This window comes from Melospiza georgiana, chromosome 1, assembly GCF_028018845.1.
Source record: "Melospiza georgiana isolate bMelGeo1 chromosome 1, bMelGeo1.pri, whole genome shotgun sequence".
In the NCBI taxonomy this organism is placed as follows: Eukaryota; Metazoa; Chordata; class Aves; order Passeriformes; family Passerellidae; genus Melospiza; species Melospiza georgiana.
In genome coordinates, this window is record NC_080430.1 from 77979349 (window position 1) to 78003362 (window position 24014).

The following is a 24014-nucleotide window of genomic DNA, read 5'->3' on the forward strand; positions in this document are numbered from 1 at the left end:
TTTAGGCAGTGAGGCTCTGCATCTTTCAGCTTCCACATCCTTCTACTCCCATTCCATATATGCAAGTGTCCCTTAAACATGCTACTTATTACAGATGCAAATGGAACTGAGAGTAACTGAGAATAAATATTTTAAGGTAATATTGTACAGTCTCAACTTTGTATTGTGACTATGAGACCATCTCCTCTACCCCCCACCAAAAGGCAAGTAATTTCCTAGTGCTGTAATTAGGCCATCTTTCATTCCTCCATATTCATAAAAAGGGAAAAGAGAGGCTAATGACTCAAATGGGTATGATCACATAATGATACTTTCTGTCCAGAAAAGATATTATTATTAACCTGAACAATTTTTTAAAAATGTGTCATATGATTAATCTTTCATGTGTGGCTAGAGAATTCTATTTTGTTTAATCAGTGGAGGCCAAATTTTATTGCTTAGCCACTGTCTCAAACTAAGCCATCTTCAAAAGAGGTAACAAGTGGCTGTGCTTTGTGGAAGCATGTTCTCTTCCAAAAGGTTTCCAGAGAAGGATTGTGTTAAAGAAACTGTTCCAGCATGCTCTGTACTGCTTTTTGGCAGCAAACTGCAGTGATGTAGAAGTGTAAGATGCCACTGCTGAATTCTCTCTGCAGGATACAATGCCCAAGTTTATGACAGACCATGGTTTCTGCTTCCCTGAGTGAAGAGGCAGCAGCTGAGACTTGGCTTTTGCTTGGGCTGCCTGAGCTAAGGAGTTTTTAGCTCCGATCTCCTCCTGCCACCTTCAGTTTCCTGCTGGCTAGAACTGAGTGTCACATTTCATATTGTGATCTGAATCTCTGCCTTCTGAGATTTTAAATCGAAGGCATTAATAGATCCAACTAGAAATAATGACTACAGGATGGAAAAATTAAGAACACATCTTTGTATATTATTGCCTTTTCATTCTCTTTTCAGCTGATGATTTAAGGTAAACCTTCAGAAACCTGATAATCACAAAGGCTTATGAGACTTTTGAAGTTCAGGATGTAGTCAAAACAAGCAGGCAAATGGGAATTAACATGCAGGTCTGAAAAAGGAAGCACTGTTTTTTTCTGAATTTTTGCTGTAGGGAAGCAAACTCATGGCAGAGTAGTATGTAGCACATAATATGTATCATATGCCTGTAATAGAAGGTGTTGGAGGGAGTAATGATGTGAGTGGTAAAAACAAGAAGGAAACTCGACAGGGTTAGACCCTGCTAATCAGTGTCAGTGTCTTTGTACTAGATTGAAATCTTCATGTTCCTTGGTATCTAAAAATAAGATTTATATACAGTACAGACTTCAGCTTCTTTATGTCATGTAACTTATTACACAATTAGATGCAGTGCAATGCTTCTGGGAGTAATAATCTTGCCATTAGGCACATGGAAGGCACTAAATAACTTCTGTTCCTGATAACCTCTGAAGAAGCTGGGATGAGGGCCTGCCTTACCCTCCTGCTCACTGTCACCTTTACGTGCTAGCCTGAGTATTCCCACAGCAAATCTAACCAAGTGCTAGCCAGCATGGGCCCACATGAAAGGAGAGTGATGACCCCAAATAAGGGCTTGTCTGGCTGCTATTCACATCAGCCTACTCCTTCAGGGCTTGCACAATACTGCTGCAGGTACTCTTTATTTTATTTATTTTATTTTCAGCCTTCTTCCCTGTTACAAGGAAGTTGTCCTTCACAGTCAATGGGCTGGTGTCTGTCATCTGAGGGAAAACTTGTTTCAGACTATGAAGAATGAGACTGTATGAGGAATTAAAATGTTTCCAGTCATGCTTGGATTTTCGGATTTACGGATTTTCCAGCTCCTCCTGAATAGTAATTGAGGGAATGAAAAATAAAAGCAATTTTGGTAGCATTTGATTTCCTTTTCCTACATAAGACATTTTTTGTGTGTATATGGAAAAATGCATCTATTATTCTCCCTGTTATTTCCCTCTATACCCATCCATTCTAACACTGCCAAGAAAAGGCAGTATACTTCTCCTTATATGACTGGCAAAATAGAGAGCAAGAAAACAAGAAAGGAGGAATATTAAAAGAGATTGGAAATTTAAGAATAAAAAAAAACCAGAATAACTATGACTCTGGAATGGAAAAGCTGCAAAAGAGAAGAGCAATATCATATAAGAAAAGAGTCAAGGGTGAAATAAAAATTAAAACAAACAATAACAATCAAAAAAAGAAACAAATCAAAGTTCCCACTAGTCAGACAATGCAAGTGAGGATTGCTGGAAAGTTAATTAGTGTTTATACTTGTTACTATATTTTTCTGAGCTTTTCCAGAAATCAGTAGCATCTGAAAAAATCTCAGGCAGAGATGCTGTCACATCCTAAGATCATATTTTCTTTATTATTATAAAAGCCCTGTGGTTACCCTGAAAAATGGACAGATATGATGCTTTATGACACTGAAAATGTAGCCCTTAAAGTGTGCTAGATTTATAGTATTAGTCCAAGTAAGTAGCAGACAGGCTTCAGCCATAAAAATGCCAGGGAAAATCCCAAGACTAAATTGCAGTTCAGTTTTGTCCCCTTCAAGGGGACAAGCAACCCCTCCTTATTCAGAGAGACAGGAACAGGGAGGCTAATGGATGAGTGTAAGATATTTATGTGGTTACAAGCAGTACATTGCATCCCTGCACATGACTTGCTGCACTATCCTCTCCCCCTGTCCCTGCATGCTAAAGCAAGTTGATGGCAGAGGAGAGTGAGCACAGAGATTTTACTGGGAAGTTGTAAATTGCTGCTGGGGCAGATCATACCACAAATCACACTGTTCCCTTCACCTGAACAAGAAGGATGAGAGGGAGGAATTGTACTTTAGAAAGGATGTCCCTGAGTCATTCTGTTTCCCACACTGCTCCTGTGGTGCAAATTGCAGGGTGCTTCTATTTTTGCTGCTATGTCTAAAGTAGCTTTATAGCCCCCAGCAAAAAGACCCAGACCAGAAACTGCAAACTTTGCTGCAAAACCATGCTCTTAGTTACAACTGTTTAATTTCTTTTCCAGCTGAGCTGTATAGGTGTATTGCTGACAGAAATTTTCAGCAGAGATTACCTAACTTTATATTCAAGGTTTCCTTGGTCCTGTAGGGTACGTTCTAGTGGTCCTAAGGATCTCAATTCATATAGAAAGACACAACAAACAGACTAAACAGAATTTTGATTATATTATTTCACAGAAGTGTCTTTATAGTATGCATCTGTAAATGAAATAGTTTTGCAAGCATATATCACTTTTGAATAACTGTTCATTCTGTTTCCTTCTTTATAAATATACTCAACAATAATTTACTTGGCTCTTGAACATGAATGGCATTCCTCTGGGATACAAAGTTTATTTCTCTCAGATGGTAGTTAAACTCCAAAAGAGTGGTGGCCTGTTTCCATTTTACATCTTCTTTCTACATTCATTTTCTCTTTACTAGACCTGAACATATCCTTAAAAATATTATCCCTCTATATTTCCTTTCACTCACAGGGCTATGTACCCTCTTTACCTATATGTCCCCTACTCTTAAAAAGCATAATGTTCATAATTTTTTCCCAGAACTGAATTGTAGAGTATTTAACCACCACCTGCTTTTCCCCTCTCATTATTATTTTGGGACCATTCCACAATGTTATTAGGACACTCCAAAACTTTCATTTGTTTAGTCATTTTGTGGGCCTTTATTTGAATCTAGGGTTACCCATGCCTCCGAAATGTCTCAAACATTGTGAGAATATCTTAAGGGAAACATAGATCACCAACATTGAATTGTCTCAGCCTATAAGGCTGGCTTAATAAAAGCGAACAATGAAATTCAAACTGCACTTTACATAACAGAAGTGTCTTAAAGCAACATGCTGTGCTACTTTCCTTATATTCGGAAGTATGGCTTAAGTAAAAAGAGTGGTACTGATAATTATCGCTAAACTGGGAGTGAGAACAGTGATCAGATGACACAAAGCAGTTTGGATTTGTCTAAGCCCTTTGAGGTACCACAAGGGGAAGCCTGATGAAGTCAGTTTTCCACTAAGTATGACAAGGATTCAGCTGTCTCCTTCCATCCAGATCACATCTTTACCTTAACATCTAGAACATCTTGAACAAGATGCTGAATTAAAGCCCTGAATGCTCAAGATTAAACTCTTTGGTGCAGAGAAATTCCCCGTGTTGTCCGTACTCACTATGGCCAAGAATTTTGGAAAGAAACGATCCGTATCAAAAAATAAAATATTGGATGCTGTTACAGGAAGGGCGATCTTTGAAATCTGCTGTAGTATTCATTGAGGACCAATTGTTATGCTGTTACATGAGACCTCACTGATTTATAAATCTGCTGTACAATTCTACTTAGATCAATATAGCTGTGCTGATATAGGCCAGATGAGAGCTTGGAGTTGCCTTTGCTCTGCTGGTACTTTTGAAATTAATGAGGATGAGAGTAACATTTCAGAGCTACAGTGCATGGCAGTAAAGTATCACTGTGAGTTAACTTGTCTCATTGTCGATAGAGGCTGTGGGGAAAAACTGGTTGCCAAAATATGGAAAATATGGTTGTGAAAGATTGAATAGCTCAAATACTTTTCTGCAGAGCATTTTTAATGTCTTTAAGTGGTTTATTATTTCTGTTTTTCTCTGAAGAGATGAAGGATAAATATATTATTTAATCTTTTAATTATTTAATATATTATTTAATCTTTTCTATGTACTCTACTGGGTTTGCTGCTTTCCTAGAGTACTCACACACCTTATTTCTAGTTTCTGTGTTTCCAACCAAAATGAAACAGACAATATTTCTTTTTTGTTATTTACTTTTTAGAAAATAAGAAATTTTGCAGAAAATTAACACTCTAACTTCATTCTGTATTACATTTTTCTTCATTCATACCAAAGGATCTTTTTAAATGTAGAAGAAGAATAATTCTGTGTGTTGACATGGACATAGACACTGTTTGCTTCTACTCCTTTCTGTTCCTGAGAATCAACATAGCTGACGCGACAGACTCTGTGTGGGACTTGGGCCAGCAGGAAAGTTGTGACTGTATTAGCACTTTTCTTAGTGTTTCTCTATGGCCTTTTGTTCTGTATTGACTTTACATTGATGCATGATAAGGTATTGAGCTGAAGTAGTTTGCGTCTGCGAACCGAAGGTCTTTAGAAGAATATTAGGAAACTTATACTAGTACAGCTTTCTGCATTTATTTTGGCATTCAGTCTAAACAAATTATCAAGTTTGGAAATAGGGCTTTTTTAAATAGGCTACTCATCTTGAAAAAAAATCTTTTAGGGAAGCACAAATATCTAATGGCATTTGACAGTAAAAATACTATGGTTTATTCAATGATACTGTAAAAGTCTTTTAAATTTTGCTGCTAAATCATTAGTTGGACAGTGATTCTTTTCCCCATGAATAGTAACCTGTCTTGCCCATGAAAAAATGTTTTTGCTTTGCATTGAGGAACAATACTGAAGAGAGAAAGTATTATTGTGTAATTAATTTAGATTCTGTTATGATTTCAAAATACTCTCACACGTACATATTGATTCTTTCCTATAATCATGGCTTGGAGCAGTGAATTCAAAAGATTAATTAGAGATAACATAGAATTTTATTTTATTTTTTACTGCTTTAGTATACTGCCCCCTTTCTGTAAGAACGATGTGCTGAGAAGGGTGCCTAATTTTTTTAATCTCTATATGTTACTGTATAATTTCCTATTGAAAACAAGTTACTTTTCTAGTTCAGAAAAACCTCTGTCCCTTTATTAAGATGACTCATAGGAACTGAATTCAAAATTTTAAGTTATATTTAGGATTGGGAGTAGGACCCAAGGCGCCAGACTTTACTTCTGTTACTTAGACTGTAGCAAGATTCATGAGTGAGTCAAATCATTGTTTTCTTTTGTTAACACGAAATTTAAAATGCCAGTGTCATACCTAATAGTCCAAGACTACAGTAAGTCCCAGTTGTTTCTGCACAAACTGAAATCATGTTGTCACTTCAGTTTTTTTTCCTTCATGCTTCAGTCCCTTCTCTGGATCTGCTGTTATTTTTTCCCCAGACCTTTACTTGTGGTGAGAAGCAATTAAAATAATTCAGTTTTGTACAATGAACTTCTGATGAATGTTGGCCTTTAAACCTTAAAAAGACAATCAGACCATTGAATGTGAATGATTACCATTTAAATTATTAGAATAATTTTTTTTTAGTATAAAAATGTTGAAAGATGTTTGAAAAGTAATAAATGGAAAAGAATTCTTGTTATGGAGATCTCATAGGTTGGAACAGCAGTTTAAGAGAAGTGTTGAAATTTCTAGGGCTGGTGAGAGCTAAGATTCAATTAAACAAAGCAGCATGAATCCTGAAATTGGAAGCTTACAGAAGTGGCAAATAAATTGTCTTAATAAGGTCTTTTTCATATTTAATTTCTTTAATTGTATTTAAAATCATTAATAATACAATATGTGTCAGTGGATTGCATGTTTCATGAGGGATGCCATGTCAGAACAGATAAGACTGTAACCCTTGGGATGACTTCCACCCTTTCACTGGTACAAATGTATAGGTAAGGAGAAGAGCCTCTTTTTCTGTGGGGGTTGTAACAGGAAATCTTAGTCCTGACACATAAAACCCTTTATTCAGTAATGTGTTTATGTTTCATATTAACGTGCATAAAAGCCTTCTTATTTGATTAAATATTAGATTAATTATTACTGTTTTACCATTAGCCCCAGGGCAGGCATGAATCCCTGGGTGACAGGCATTCAAGAAATTACAAAAAAAAGTAACCCACATTCTAAAATCTTTGCTGTCTGAATATAAAATTTTTCCAATCTTATAATCCAGATTTTGCACATTGAGGCACTTTTCAGTGGAGAGTGGCACTTCCAGAGGAGGAACCTGAAAATTATATTGCTAACACTGCTAGGGTAGAAAAATTGATATGTTCCTACTGATTGTCTAGAAATATGGGGCACTTACATTTATTTCCTGTTTCTTAGGCATTAAAGCCAGAGTGAAAAATCTTTGTTTTCCATCTTGCTAAATAAATTGATGATTCAAACTTCCATGGTTACTTCTCTGTGATCTAAATCACATGATACTCTTTTCTCTGTAATAATGAGCTTTCTGATGTGAATGCCTTCAGAAAGTAAACATATAATCCATTTTCTCTGCCACTTAACAACTTTAAAATTGCTTTCATTACTGCTTTTCCTACTAAAACACAATTACACAAATTTACCAGAAAAATGTAAGAGTAGACCCAAAGTAAATAAATTTGATTAAGAATTTCAATATATGTTTATGACTAACTTTATTTCAGCATTCATAGAGTAACTTATGGTAACTACATATGAACTAGCATTGCTATTATAGGTTTTAAATCTTCTTCATTAGTTGTTATAAAAATATTGATTTCTATTTTATATTAGTGCTCCAGATCATCAATACTAAATATATTATTCTGTGAACATAATTATTCTGAGTCACAGGATGGTATTTCCATAGATAAATCTGAATGTAAAATGGAGTCAACTGCTCAGTGCCATAATTATCGTCCAAGCACAGGAAAACAGCAGATGAGAGCAGTCATAAAAGCTGACACACTTTGACTTGACTCATTTGACCATGCAAGCCTGAATACTTGGTACACTGAAGTCTAGTTTCCATAATACCCTTGAACCAAAAACAAGTAATGAATACACCTCATTCTTCTTTCACTCTGCCTTTTTTTTTATCCTGATGTAAATTTAAACTGTCATCTTTAATAGATTTATTTGTTTCAGTGCAAGTGAAAGGCAAATTAGATCCTTTAAATGCATTCCTTGTTGGGTTTTCCCCTCTGCTGTAAGAAAGGGAAGAACTTGCATTGCTCTATTGTTGTGCTTTTCTCCTGATTTATCTCCATGTTGAGAAGTCCTTTCTGTACTAATTTGAAATTCTTTCTCCACATTTTATTTAAATTGCCACATGCACTTGTTAAATAATTCTAATCTGCTTGGGTTTTGTTGCTCTTTTCTTTTTCTTTCCATGCTGACTGATTGCCATCTGGGGGCTAACATGAGCCCACCATACTAATTTCCCTTATTCTACCCATTAACTGCTATTGTCTCCGGGGTCAGAGACAAATGTATGGATCCACTTTATCTCTCAGCTTACAGAACATCTCACACAGTGAGCCTTGTATTACGAAATGGCTACATCAGCCTCTAATCACTCAGCTCTACCCCGCGTTGAATGCTGGTGTACCTTGAGAAACAGCACGCAACAGCACAATTGTTTAAGTCCTCAGATGGTTAACATTGTGCGTAACCTCCTCACAAATTACAGCCTCAGCTGCAGCACATCCATTAGTCTGGAAGAATGAAGATTCCCAAGCGGCCCTGGTGCCTTTCCCAATTCCCCTGCGACCCGCCAATCCTCTGAGCGCTTTCCCTGCATGTAGGGAGTGTTCCGAGCTAATCAGGTCAATGATCATCTCACGGCTCAGGGGACATGACAGGAGCCTGTCACAGCACTTACAGGATCCTCCAGACCTGAGCACGCCGGCTGAGAATCTCCCGCTAAGAAACATTGCTTTGGTGCCTCTTCTCTCACTCCCCACGAGCCTCTGAGGATTTCAGCTGATCTCTCTCTCTCTCTCCTCCAGACAGTGAGGAGTTCACTGAAAAAAAGGCAGAGCAGCATGCGGCTACCCGGAGGGTGTTGATTGAAACTTAGATTCTCCCCGATCGCTGTTGATTGGACTGATTCTCCAGCATTACCAGGGAAAAGATTTCAATTAAGGTAAGTGCTGCTTTGTCTGGCTGCCTGCATCGTGCCGAGTTTCTGCATGGAAAGTTGGAGCAGAGTGAAGCGCCAGCCTGCACTGCAGCAAGGGAGCCCGAGCCGGGGAGCGGGCTGGGGCAGCACCCGCGTCCCAGCCCGCAGCGCCCTCGGCACCGAGGCCACTTCCAGGCAGCATCCCACGAATGGCTGCACTTCTCTCCCACCCTGTGATTCTCTGAAGCTTGCAAAAAAACCCCCCCAAACCAACAAACAGAGAAGAAGGAAAAAAAAATTGTTAGAAGCATGCAGGAATGCGAGAAGGCAGGAGGAGGAAAGGCAAGTGCACTTTCCCTCCCTGTGTATGTATTTGAGGAAGCACAGCAGCTGGAAAGCAAAAGTACATTATGGTAAAACGTAATCCTGAATAAGGAGCATCATTCCCTCACCAGCAGGAACTCGTAGATGCAGGGCTTTAAAGTCCCGTGGCATTTAAATGAGACAGTAAGGGCTTCTTGAAATGTGAGTCAAAAATATGCATGCAGCTTTCCAGGCTGCCGTCAGACTGAAGACTGTGACTGGCATGTGGAAGGAATGTTATGCTTGGAGGGTGGTAGGATTTGGATAGTTGCTTTTGTGGGGTTAGCATTTCTCCTCTGTGTGGGGGGAAAAGAGTGAGTAGGGATGTTGTTTCAATACAAGTGGCCAGAAAATTAAATTGGTTGCTATGGGGTGAGAGCAGTGTTTGACCGAGGAGAGAGAGGATGCATTTTTTCATGGGCTGATAGAAAGTGAGACATATCAAAAGAAATAGACTGATGCTTGAAGATCTTTATCTGTAAGGAAATAAGACAGTAGATGAGGGAGGCTGTCTTGAAAGATTAAATGAGTAATAGGAAAGTGTCAGAGATTTTTACACAGCCTGGAGTTAGCTAGCTTTGTACCTATGGTCTGTCTACCCTGACATTTACAAAGTGAACTGACTTGGATAGTCTCAGTCTTTTCCATGCTTGATTACTGTGCTATCAGGGGATGTAATTAAGGAGTGTGCAAAGAGGCCAAACTTTTTAATACTGTAAGGGATGAAATTAAGATATGATGTGTGGAAAATGTCAGTTCTCTCTGTTGCCCTTAAAAGTTAACGCATTTTGTTTAAAACTCTACCATAAAAGAAAGAAAGCGTTAAGGGAAAGTTAAGTGATTTCAAATCTTCATAGCTTTGACAGATGCATAACTTTTAGGCAGTTTATAAAAGTGTGAATTTATTGCACTGGTTGTTTTCAGCCAATGGTGTTTATTGTTGTTATATATCCCTATTGTTGATTATTGTTTATTGTTGGAAATAGAATTCATAGCACTATATCCTGCATTAAAAACTCAGCTAATCAATATGGACATATACTTCTCAAGCCTCTGCCCTGCTCCACTCCTCCTCTCCACATCACCACCTGCCCCTCTGCCCCCCCACCTTGCTCCCAAAAGAAAAGGAAAACAAAAGAAAAAAAAAGAACAATTCCAGCAAATGTTGGTTACCTGCAGGTTACTTACTCCATTAACCTTTTCAGTGAAAAAGACCAAGTTGTCCTCCTTGCAAACACATTAGCATAGGGGGAAATGACCTGAGGTTTTAGGGGGGTGTTTGAAGAATACTGACAGTTTTAACTGTCAATCTCTATATTCTCCTTGCAAATTATTTTGGAAAGTAGTATTTTTTATTATACTGTTGTCAAGGAAAGGAAGCTGGTTTTGGAAGTAGTTACATGCACTGATCCTCATTTTGGTGTAGCATATGGTTCACTTCATTTTTCATGTTATGTTTATATGACATTTACTAAATGCCTGAGTGCTTCCTCCACCCAGAGATGCAAGTCTTGACCAGGGTAGAAGTATTTCAATGCACATATAAGAATGCACTGTATATGTCTTCACTTTTTTTCTTTCACAACTAATCAGTGTGTTTTCAACGTAGTATTCATTCATATACATCAGAGTATTCGTTATTAAAAAAGTCAAAACACAGTAACTTAATGCACTGCAAGGAAAAAAAAATCAAGCATAAACCAGTTGCAGTTGGAGACATCCAAGTTAGATACAAATAGCAGGAAGTTCCCTTCCAGTCTTTCACAAGGTCTGACTACAAACATTGTTTGACATGATGGCTTTGTTCTCCCTTTGTTTTACAAAGCTGTTGCTGTAAGTAAAAAATAAATAAATCACACTTTCATGGCAATATGTCTGTGCCTTCTAAACAAGTCTTACAAATACATCTCTGTTATTATTTTACAAGATCACATGTTCTATCTGCTTGTAAGTGAAGTGCTTACTTTCCAGTGTGCCAGCCTCAGAGATTTTATGACATGAAAGTTTACCAAACACAGGGAAATGCTTGCTTTTCTCATCTTTTGATAAAAACCAATAGTAATTCTATAATTACCTCCTGATCTTTTCTGCTGGTGGGTTGCAAGCCTCTTCATACATAGTAATGATCCTAAAAGTGACCTCAGCAATATGGGGATGTAATATTCCTCTCATTAAGAAAATAAATTGGGGCATCTGACTTACTGAAGCTTTTCAGACTTGTTAAACACAGACAGATTACACAGGAAGGCAGTATAGCCTAGTTCCCTCTCTTGAAGTTGGTTTTTTTACTCTAAGGCTGTATCAAATACTGTTAAATATATATCTGTATCAAATACTGTTAAATATATATCTATATGCAGAGTTCAACTTTATTTCAAATACTTCAAGTTCTTTGAATGAGGTCGGTGTTAATTTTTTTTGCCTCAAGCTAAGTCTCCTTATTACTGACAGCAGAGTACGATTACTATCTAGCCCAACTCCATTGAAAATCAGTGTTGGATACTATTGCTTTAATGTTTTATGAGCTTTTTAGGGAGATTCATTAAAATGAGGCTTGGAAATGGGTAAAGAAAAGGGAGTTCTATGAAAACTGACATGAAACCAACAACAAACCAGTGAGGAACAGTCCTGGGATAGCGACATGTGAAAGAGGAAACAGCTTTTAATGACTATAGTTCATAATCCAGATAATGTAAAAGAGATCTAATATACTAAATTATATATAATTTCAAGAGTATGGGGTGACAGTGAGTTAGAACAAACTTCAGGGGTTAATGAGTTTCCATAGTTTCCCTTCTCTAGAGATATATGCAGAAATTGCTTTACCTGAAAAGGAGACTTTTTAACCCTGCGATATTTACATGTTATGAAGCTGACACCAGCTTTCCTAGCAAGACCATTGTGTCCCACCAGACTCTTGTTATCTCTCTTTCATTGTTGTTTTCATAATCTATTTCCTGGACACTTGTTCTTGCACCTCAGGGTAACATCTTCCTCTTTCTAAAGTCTCATTTTCTTCCTGATGATACATGTTTACCTTTATTCTTTTCCTCTTAGCATCCTTTCCTTCTCTTCACCTACCATGATTCTTCTCCTTTCTTTGATGCTGCAGGGACATCACTTTTTACACTGGGGCCATCTGTGTAATTTTTGCATTTTTAGTTGAAACAAAAGCCCCACTGACGATGCTTCAGTGCTCACAAGAATGGGACAACGACTCAACCATCTCTTCATCCTCCTTTTCTCTAGCTTTTAATGGGTTTTGATTGTACAATCTTTGTGTCAGGGGCTGTATCTCACTGTACAGTAAGTAGCTAGAACAGTAAAATGCCGTTCTGCTTTCAGCTTTGGAGCTTGTGTGTGTCTAGACTGCAGAAATCTCCTGCTCTTCACTGGTTCATAAAAACAATTCAAAGTTTAAGTCATCTGCCTCAGTATGATATTGTTTTTGCAAAAGCATACATTACAGTTAAAAATAAGCAGAGATTAAAATGAATATATTATTCTTTTAAATGAGTAACTTTGAGCATATTTTCAGTGGTTGCTATTTTCAAGCCTCAGCGAAAGCTGCATCTCCTAATAAGTTCATATAGAGGCTAATCTAGTCTTTGCTACTACTTCTTCCTGGCTTCTCTTTTTATTGTGGCTTGTCATAGGTAAGATAACATAGCATGTTAAAGAATGACTTTCAAGCACTATCTACTTTTGTATTAACAGAACCTTTCACAAAGGCCCAATTGTTTTGTAGAGGTGTAACTTACTGGCATGTGTCACAGAATGTTTGTTCAGGTAATTATTTTGTAGCAAATCTTTGAGGATTGTCCCTCTTTTGGGAGAGACAAAGCTTCGATCTGCTTCTTTTTTGAACCTTCTAGCCTGGTGGTTTGAGTGGGGAAAAATATTTCCAGGTAGAAAAATTCTACTTTGAAATGAAATAAACACCTACCTAACCACATTGATTACTGGAATTTGTATTTAGCAGAGGTCAGCTTTCACAATGCTGATCTTGCAATGGATTGTTTAAAGATTCTCTTCTAACCACCAGATGGGAACTAAGAGAGTTTACATTATGAGACTTGGTCAGGTTACTTTAAGAGCAGCTGTGGTTCAGTTTCTGTTGACTTTATCACTTCAGATTTTAGGGTGAGGGGTCTTCCTGTAAAGATCAGATTTGCTGACGTACACCAGACAGTCCTGGGCTGAAGTACCATCTTTCTGCTGCAGATGTCTCAGCTGTCAATACTTTTTAAGACAATGACTGTTGGTTGGGATATGTATGATGTAAGCTTTATTTACTGTCCTGTGTTGCAGCAGAGTGGGATTTGGGGTCTGTGGGTGCTGAAGTCCATCTCTGTTGTACTGAATAGCCCAGACCTGGAACCACAGCTGAGATGTGGGAAACCTTTATGGAGATATTCATAACAAAGTAGATGTCTGAGATTAAAAATAAGAAATTGTTGAAGAAAAATTCTGTCTACCACATAAGTTTAAAAGTTTTGTATTTAGGTACCAGAATTATGTGTTCTGTTAGCTTTCAGAGTACAGTATATTTGGAACAGTCTCCAAAACTGATGATAAATACTCAGTTAAATGACTTGGATGAATAGTTTTTGTTTCCCCGTTTAGGCCAGATTTATTATTCTTTTAATGCATTAATTTACTCACTGACTGCATTAATCCTTTGTCCAGCACACCAAATACACTTACAAAATACCATAGTGACTGACTTGATTAGTAAAATGTTTGAAACATTTTTTTTCCCACTAAAGATAAATAGGCAAGCAAACCCATTCTTTTTCAGAAAGCATACATGACTTTTGACATTTCTTGATCAACAATGTACTCTTGCATGGATCCCATCATGCAGCTTTTTGAACTGGCTCATTTGATCTAGAGTCTATAAGCATTAGGTAGGCTCCTGGCTGCTGTTCTCTGAAGGCTGCCAGCAGGTGCTAAGTGTAGTTGTAAATGCAGACACACATTTGCCAAACACTTGTCTGTGGCCATTTATTCATTTCACCAAAATTTTGGTTTGTTTGTGGAGTTCAAATACTGCCCACAGGACTTGGCTTGAAATGGAGACCTAGGTCCTGACTTCCTTTTCCTTGTTTGTTTGTAGTCCCCTTGGACCATCTAGTTAGTTGGTTAGTTATTCTGCAGCATTTCTGTATGTGGAGCTGAGGTGATAGTTTAAGCAGCTCTCTTAAAAGCCAAGTATGAAGATCCAAAGTACATTCATTAAGAACCTCCTTGGCATTTTATCCTCCAGTATACTGGCTCTGTGTGTTACACATTTTCATAGATCTGCTTTATACTAAGTTTAATGCATAATCTAAAAAAAAAAAAAAGACTCAATTACATTGTTCATTTTTCCTATTTAAGAAAATGCTGAAAATAAAAACAATATTATTAAATGGAAAAATTAATTACAGATTTATAAGAATACTTATAGCATGAAGAAAAGTTAGAAACTAGTATTTCTTTACTAGATTTTCATTTTCTTGAACTGTCTGAGCAGAATTTTACACAATACTTCTGCTAGGAAGTATTTGATGATGAAGCCATTCTGCCAAATCTGAGTTCATTCAAATTTATTGCAACAAGCTTTCTATAAAATCTCTTCTAGTTCAAGTAATATTTCATTCATTAAACTGGAGTAATAATTATATAACAAAATGAAAAGCCATTGTCTTTCTGTTTAGGAGCCTTGTATGTTTGCTTGTTAAGTGTCTTTTCAATTCTCTCTAAAATATTAATAGTATTCATGGTACATGTTTGCCATAATATTAAATATATAACTATATATGTTAAAAAGTTTCATTTACTGTCACAAGGAGCACTTTTTATGCCTTTATTCCTTTACTATTACTATAAATAGTAATAATTTTGGGCATAATTAACATATCCAGTGTAGATCCATCTCACTGTAACTCCAAACAGATGTTACAGAATTCCTGATTTACACTGTTAAAAGAAGGAAAAAAGTATCTCTAGGCCTTTCAATAAAGGTTCTGACTGATGAGCAGACCTCTCAGTAGAGCTGTGTTTCATATTTTCATAATGAAATAGCCTGCTAGTTTTTGGTTTGTTGTTTTTAAAATCTGACCTCCTATATAGTGACACTCAGATTTTCTATAAACCAGAGCTTTTTGTAATTTGGCCCTTCCTCCTCTGAACTACTACTTGAAAGAGAATGTGTCAAAAAAATAAAGTGAGAAAACGTGATACACATGGCTTCTACTTGAATGGATACAAATGAGTAAATACAGAGTGTGAGTGGTGGTGTTGAAAAGGTAAGTGCTGATAAGGAAAACACTCAAATTATTTTGAGTGCTAATTTGATAATTAAAATGCTTTTTAAAGAGCATCACTTGACTCTGATGTTATTGTTATTCAGTGTAAAATTGCTATCCCATTTTTTGGTCCTCACTGCATATAAATCTAATAAAATTTTCAGACACTATTACTTTCTTCTGCATTTGTCCTTATGTCTCCTCATCTCATCCCTATCGTCTTCTTTTTATTATTATTTGTAAACGTCCTTTGTTAATGTGCAGAATGCATAAGCAATTATTTCAGGTGCATCAATGGACTTCAATCCCACTCTGCATTACCCATCAGATGCAGCACATAGCAATTGCCTGTCATTCTTTCTCACCCTGAGAGCCAAAATTTATCTGTCAAGGGCATGTTTGTGTTCCAGCAGCCAAGGATGTCAGTAATCCTAGGCTAGGCAGACAAGATACTATGTATGGCAGGATGGAGCAGAGTCACCAGGACAAGCAATTGGATGATTTTAATAGTTAAAGAGTGAAAAAAAACCAAATGAAAAACACCCACAGAAATACCATCCCAAAAACCTCACAGGAAATATTACAAAGTAGCCAATTTTTTTTGTTTATTTAATTCCGTTTGGGATATTTTTGGTCTGGTAGAAGTATTTTTCTCCAAGCCTGTTATTTAAACTGGGTGGGTTTGTTTGTTTATTTGGTTTGACTTTTTTTTTTTTTCCTGGAACTGCCCGGAGCATTATCTTTCAACAAACAGTGGGCATTTTTTGCAAATGTTTTCTAAAGGTCAGTTTTTTTTAATCAACTCACTTTTTCTGTAATAATTGTATGACATTTTTTGCCCTATTTGTGATCAAAGAGCATGAATACTTCAAATAGAAGTATTTGCAGGGGGTTGCTGAACAACCAGAATTATCATTCCCTTCTCATTACCTAGTGGCTATACAATCCTTTTTGTGGTACACACCTAGGGGTGCTAATTCAGGTAAAAATAGCAAGGTGCGATGTTTAAATTTTGTCTTGAGTGGAAGGCCTCACAACTATTTCTAAATGTGTCTTCTGTCCAGTCAAGGCATGAACACAGTTCATGTTCACGTACCTATTGACAGATGATGATTTTACCAACAGCCGAGATTTAATAAATCTAACTTGATATAATCTCACTTATTTGATAAAGAGCAGCTGGAGCTGGTTACCATGCACCCTACCTCAGTTGTTCCTGATAGTGCAGGTTCTACCAGCCAAAACACAAGTGGATCTACCTAAAATGGTTTGAATGCAGTGTTTAGGTGTATCAGATGTCTTTTCCTACCAGCTGTTCTTTAGGTTCTCTTTGGACAAGTATCATGGTAGAGACATCGTTTATTATAATTTCAAAACATACTTTGTGGTGTTTGGGGTCATTCTTAGACTCTCTGCCTCTTTGTGCCTGTATGTCTTGTGCAAAAATGATTAAGGAAGTAGAGGTATTTTGCCATCTAAAATTTTAAAAGATACAAGTGCTGGAGGTTATATCTATGTGTGCTATGCAGCTTACCTGATCATCTTGTTTTCAGATTTTAATTTTGAAGAAAAATGGTCTGATACTACTGATTTCCACAGTTAAACTAGCCATTTTAGGAGTCCTTCTTCTGAAGTCTGTGATAGGATACCTCCCCCTCCCCAGTAAAAAGAAACAACAGTGTTTGTTTTGGAAAATGTTGCCTTCATAACTCTTTAGCTCTAATCTCCTAGAAAATTGTCTTTCTTGCAAAGAAACAAAACTTGGGTCAAATGGGTGTAGTTTTCATGGGATATGTGGATATATTTTTTTTAAAGTGCGCTTCATAAGGCATAAATATGATGTTTTAAATAGCTTGTCAGGAAAAAGAACTGATTTTTAATGCAGATCTATGAAAGAGATGATTTTTAGTAGCATCAATACCCCAGAAGGCAAACATCTGAAAGGGCAAAGAGCACCATAACACCAAGATGAATGTTGTGAGTAGGATGGAAGGTAAAATATATACAAGTAAATAGAGAAACAGTTCCTGTAAAAAAAAAGAAAGTATTAGTAATCAAAATTATTGTTCTATTTTCTAGTTTATTTGCAAATCCCTAATAAGACATTGAGGTTTTTTTTAATATTAAATTTTTTTTTCTCTTTAACAAGTTTCAAAATGTTTTTAAATCTTTGTTTTTTATTCTGAAAATAATTAGGAATATAAATGAAATAGGTAATATGTATTTTCTTTATTATGCAAAATTCTACTCTATTGCTCTATTACTGAAGCAAAACACAGCCCCAGAAGTGAAAAATAATTCTAAGTAATCATTTGAAATACGACTTTATAATTCTTTATGAGAGTATATCCCATGTATGTTGGCTTAAATTGTAAAAATTCTGAAGCTCTCTGTGAAACCAACTGTTATTACCAACTGATTTGGCAATCATTTGCAAAGGTTTTGTAATTGGATAACCCTATTCATCCCTCTTTGAGGCATTAAACTATGTTTTATGGAGGGTATTGTTAAAGGAGCTCTGCTCTGGTACTATAACCTGGCTTTAATTTCATTAAAAATCTTATGTATCATGTTTACCGACCCCACAAGTGAAAGAAATTTTAGAGTATGCTCAGTACATTGCCACATATATAAAAACTTACAGAAATATCTGGCAAACTCTGGTTTACAGAGCAGGTAAAATTCAGAGGAGTCCACATGGATGGAAAATGAATTTAACTTTCTGTCATTTCATCAGGAGCTGGATCAGGCTATGGCTGTGAAGCACACTGGATATGATTGATAGAATTAGAAAATCTAACTGAGCGGGTAGGTTTGATCAGCACTCATGAGAGCTTTGAAGTTTCATGGAATGTCTAAACAGAGTCTTAGAACAATTAGAACAATACTGTACCCTGATGTCTGGGATTGAAGTGTCATTCAGTGGCTAGGATGTTGAGTAATAGACAAGATCCTGCTTCAGTCATTAAACCTAAGTGCCAAGTGTGTGACAGTGCAGCATCTCTGACTGAGATTAGGTGAGAATGTGATTACCCATGTGATGCCATCAAGAGCTGCTGAGCTTTTTGTCTTGGACAAATTGAAGTTTATAAGTACTTTTGGCGGGTTGAACTTGGCTGGATTCCAAGTGCCCTCCAAATCACACTATTACTCCCCAGCTGGACAGTGAAGAGAAAATAAGATAAAAAACAACTTGTGGGTTGAGATAAGGCAGTTTGCTAAAGCAAAAGTGAAAGTTTGCATGTGCACAACAAAAGAAAAATTTTATTCTCTACTTCCCATCAGCAAGTGATGTTCAGGCCACTTTCAATGTAGCAGTTGCTCTGGAAAGAAAATACTGTAAATTACAAAGGCCCCCCCTTCCTCCTCCTTTCTTTAGCTTTTATATCTGAGCAGATGCCATGCGGTATGGAATATCCCTTTGGTTATTTTGAGTCAGCTGGCCTGGTTGTGTGCCATCCCAGGATCTTGTCCACCCCCAGCCCCTTGATGTAGTGAATGCTGAGAGACAGCAGTACCCAAAGCTCGGGTGTGTTACCAACACCTTTCCAGCTACCAATGCAGAGCACAGCACTGGGATGGCTGCTGTGGGAAAATGAACTGTGGCTCAGCTAGACTTGATACAGTACTGAAATTATTGTTATTCTCTGCCAAAACTCCTTTGCCTTTAAACAAAACAAAACAAAAGATTAAATAAAAAAAGACAAACTTGGTTTGTCTCATATTCCCCATATGTGCTGCCCACAAAAGGATCTGTTTCCAGCTTTTGGAGAGTTGTCCATCTGCCCAACATAAAAGTCGAGAGACTGTTTCCTTTTTTCATGTATCCCAACCCAGCAAACCATGATTAGTGGGTTAATATACTAACCATGGCTTTCTGGGACTCATGTTTCCCTCCACAGGTCCTTAGGATCATTTTCCCTTTCCTGTTCCTAAGAAGTAATGAGTCACTGTCTCAGACCTAACTCATGTTTTCACAAGAGATTGGCTTGTGATCACAAATTGCCATAATGTCAGACACTAATTCCAGGGATTATCATAGGCATAAATAGGAGCATTCTTAGTTTGGATTAAGGATTTGGTGGGGGAAGAGGGATTGAGGCTATAGATCTTCCTGAATATGGAAGCAGTATATTTGTTTTCAATAACAGTGGTAGACAGTAATTACAGCCTTTGCTCATTCTCCTGCCTCAGGGGAACTGAACTGCTGATGGCTTAGGGGAGGCTGAGCTGCCACTGGCTGCTACTATTTAACACTTAGGGTCACTTGAAACAGTTTGTGAACTACTTCTCCTTCCTTTGTATTGTTTCTTTGATTTTCCTGATGAATATGTTCCTGAAATGGCCTTTAAAGCAAGTTCAGATATCTGTGCAAATAATATCTTCTAAACACTTGAAGGAGACCAGCAAACATAAATCATTAGTTCAAGAGAGCCTGTCTCCACCAAATTTTCCCTCCTCCCATTACTGGATGCACTTGATTAAAGAGCAGTTAATATGTACTTTTAAATTATTATTTTTATTAATATTCCCACGCAGCTATAATGTTTCTTCTCTATTGTTCTCAGTCTTCCTAATGCCAAAGAATGAAAATTTAACCAGTGTTGGTTTTTACTATCAAGAACAATAGAGTTCCTATTGTGTGCATGTGTCAGTAAATGTGTCTGAAAAAAGGAAGTGGCATTTCTGTGAGTAGGCACATACATGAGCAACTTGGTTTTGTATATTACTGTCAGAGAATTGTTTAAAGTTAGTGCAATGGGATGTTGGCATATTCATCCAGTCTTTACACACTTTGTATGCCCCTCGGGCTCTGATTAGACATTACATTATGATTTTCAATTTTTAATTGTTCATTTCCTGTTATTTCTTCTCTCTAAAATCAGATGATCCACTACTCTTTCCAAATATTACTGTTGCCATTTTCCCAGGACAGGCAGGCTTCCTACTTAAAAGATTCCTCCTTTCCTTTCCCATTCCTGTGCTTGACAGTTACCCCTCAGCACCCACTTTAGAACAGACACCAAGTCAAAGGAATAAAAGAGGATATGTCAGATCAACTCATCTTAAAGATCTTTTGTATTACACTCTATCCAAGTGTGTTCACAAAGTCTTCTTAAAAATCTTTGTTCATTCTTGTACGTGGTTTCTCTTCCTGTGTGGCTGTTATAAAGAGCAATAATATATATGTACATATATATCTTTATATTATATATATTTACCCATATAATGGGTAAATAGAATGAAAGAAAAAAGAACAGTCTAATTGCATACTATAATTCTTTTAAATCAGGGTGAAACCAGCCCTTTAAAATGTCTTTAGTATTATTGGCAAAGTGTGATTTTATTCCACTGTCTAGAAGGCTGATGGATTTACAGGACCCAAAGAAATAAGAGCTTTGTAGAATAGTCCAAAAGAGAATGTAGTGGTACAATAGAAGGATTAATTGTGAAAGTAATCATGTTAGTGTTCTAATTATTCAAATCTTAATTACAACTATGCTGGCCCAATTAGTTCAAAACACAAGGCTAATGTTAGGGTTGGGTGGATACTCAGCATCTGTGCATAAGTAAGAGGCATCTGTTGCCAAGTGGTGGAGCGATAGAAAGCATCAACTCACCAGCTGTGAAGTCAACAAAGCTCTTAAAAAGTAAATTTGAGCCAACACAATGATTTAGTACCCTTGGGAGCCTGTAAATCTTATCACACATGTATACTTTAGCTAGTTGTTGTCACCTAGTGGGACTGAAATCTAGAGCAACTATGCATATTTAAGTCTTTATCTGCTTTTTAAACAATGCTCTGCCTGACAGGGATCTGCAATCTGACAGTGACATTTTTGCCTGACAGTGGTGCAGTGGTGTTTTATTGTTTTGGTTTTTTCTTTTTTTCCTTTAACAATCTAGAGAGCAAAATATTGTTAAGCTGTTCAGAATATGCATTGCCTGAACATTTTCCAGCATTTTCCAAGTACTAGATACAGATAAAAGAATAGAAAAAAGTGAAACATTAAGAGGAATATCTTGTTTAAAAAGTGTTGTCTTTTCTTTCCTGGTACCAGTTTTGTAGGAAGATGTTAAATATCCATTGTACCTTGTACTTTGTTTATTGCTATCAATTCCAGAAAGACAGGATTTTTATGATTCTGACTATTGATACTGATCTTAGTAATTTCTAGTATTGCCTACAGAGACTAGGGATATTAATAGTGTTGCTAACTTTACAATGGTATGTTTAATATTTATGCATTATTAACATTTAATGGTAACGTGTAAACTTTACTGAAAGATAATCAATTGGCAGCAAGAACAAGAGAAGAAAGTGAGCATTAAAACTTAAGATAGAATTATATTGAACACTAATGCATTCACTTATGACCTACTTCTGAATGTTATAGATCCTTTGTCAGTGACTTCATTTGCATTACTTTCAAGTTTTTATTTATTCACATATCACAAAATACAGATGGAGGAATGTTTAGATTCATTGTAGTCTGATAATGTTGTTAATTTACATGAAATTCATAGAGGTTTTTATTCTACTGCAGTGCAATGGAAGATAATCTCAACTTTCAAGATTGCCTTCACAAGAATTTTCAATTACATTAAAATAAAATTAAACTGAGTTATAGAACATTTCAATGATTCTGGTTTTCTTCATTTGCAAATTGTGAGAAGAGAAGGGTTTTTATTTCCTTCCTGTTTGAGCCAATATCTTTTAAGGGATGGTTTGTGCTTTAATATAGAGACTTTTGCTTTAAAAAAAATTTTTAAAAAAGCCTATGCCTGTATGGCAATGCTTGATCTATTCTATTAAAGCAGCAATCTGGCTGGACCACAAAAGCCAAGCAACTCAACCTGCTTGTGTAAAAATATCTATAAATAAACACAACTACTTCTGAAGAGATGTAATGAAGTGTAAACTTTATTGGTTGTAAACTGAGCACTTAGATGAGTTGGAAAGCATTTTTTAAACTCACAATTTATTTAGGTGTTTTGACATCTGCATAGTCACAAAACAAATTCAGCAGTTTTTCACATTATACTGAAATCTGTGTATAATTGTGTGTGCAGTGATGTAATGAAACAGAAAGTAGTACTACATTACATTTAGCTCAGGTTAGCTGACAAATTTTGCTTGTGATTATGAGACTTCATCAGAAGCTCCTGGAAGCTCTAATGCTGCCACCTCCACCAAGGAGCCACATGTGCCACGTGTCTAACTATAGTATTGCTGTAAATGGGAAGGAGGAGCATAGTGAGACACACAACCATTGATTGCATGTGCTCAGGTGCTTTGGATTTCAGCTTCCTGTTGCATTTGTGGCTATATTTCACCTGCAAAATGTTCTTTCCTTTTAAATCATATTGACAATGTAAATAGCATGTGTATACTTTAACTAAACAACTTACCGATTCAAGTGGGTTGCCTCAGCTGTAAGGAATGAACTCAGAAGTGATAAAGCATGGCACTGCTTCAGTGAAATGGAATAAGAAATCATCTTGACAGAGCTTAGATCTTGGTCTGAGCTGTTGAATGGGTTTGGTTGTGGGATTTATTATTTCCCTCCCCCCGCCGGCCCCTTTCCTTTCAAGGTCAATGTTCCTTATTTTTTGTGGAGCACATTTCACATGCCAGTACCAAAAGAAATGCAGCCTGGCTGGGTTAGTGCTTTTGGGGTCAAAGTGGATTCCTGAATGCAAGGAAACAGCACCTGAGAAGTAGTGTTCACAGACACCTCATGAAGACAAACAGTGACTGTACATCAGATGGTCAGGCTAAGTATTTTAACTAGGGGCATGTTATGAAGGATTTTGAAAGTAAATATTTTAGTCTATAAGTAAAGGAAGTACTCTCTCTTTTGTTTAACTCAACTGCAAGGAATTAAAAGAGAGTGGAAGTGCTGTGATCATAGAATGTTCTCTTTTTTCTGAAAACCAATTCATGTTTATTGGGTCCACGGGCATCTTTAAAATAGCAAATTTAGGAAATAAAAATTAGAAATAATACCTTTTTCTTTTTGTTCATTTCCTATCCTATCATTTACTGTTTCAGGAAACACTGTAATAGTGAGCAGCAATGATTCTTTTGAAAATTACTTTTGCCTATGATAAGAACGTAATACTAAAATGTCTAATCTGTGATATTGCAGATGACTGTAGAGTGTGTGTAAGACTGGTTCATCTTTTTTGAAGCTCTTTTGGGTCATGAAAGAAGCAAATCTATGCTCCTTTAATCACAGAGGGAGATAATGCTTCCTTTGCCTCTTCCATTCTACATGATGAAACAATGGTAAAGCATCAGTATCATGTAAATGAGACTAGAATAACTTTATCTAACCCTTGACACAGTACAACTGTTTGTGACATATACATTTACATAAATACCACATTTGTGGGTAAAAATTGTGACAAGTTAGAGCTTGTCTCAAAATCAAACTCCTATATTCAATGGATGTCAACTCTTAGATTTTCCTTTGTGATAAAATACTGAATTTTACCTAAAACTAATGTGGTGCAATAGAGTAGACAGAGAATTTAGTCTGACAGGATCATTTCAGTAAGATGGTATTTCTTTAAATAATTTC

The 24014-nt window shown here is 36.6% G+C and overlaps 1 protein-coding gene across 3 annotated transcripts in view; it reads left to right on the forward strand.

Moving 5' to 3' along the window:
• CDH12 (cadherin 12) overlaps nucleotides 1-24014 on the forward strand; it is a 539802-nt gene that overhangs the window by 309891 nt on the left and 205897 nt on the right. The window contains exon 2 of one of the 3 annotated variants that reach the window (XM_058021180.1): nucleotides 8658-8794. The exons of the other annotated variants lie outside the window; for them this stretch is intronic. The gene's annotated coding sequence lies outside the window, so the exon portion shown is untranslated. The remainder of the gene's footprint in view (nucleotides 1-8657; nucleotides 8795-24014) is intronic. 3 annotated transcript variants of the gene reach the window in all.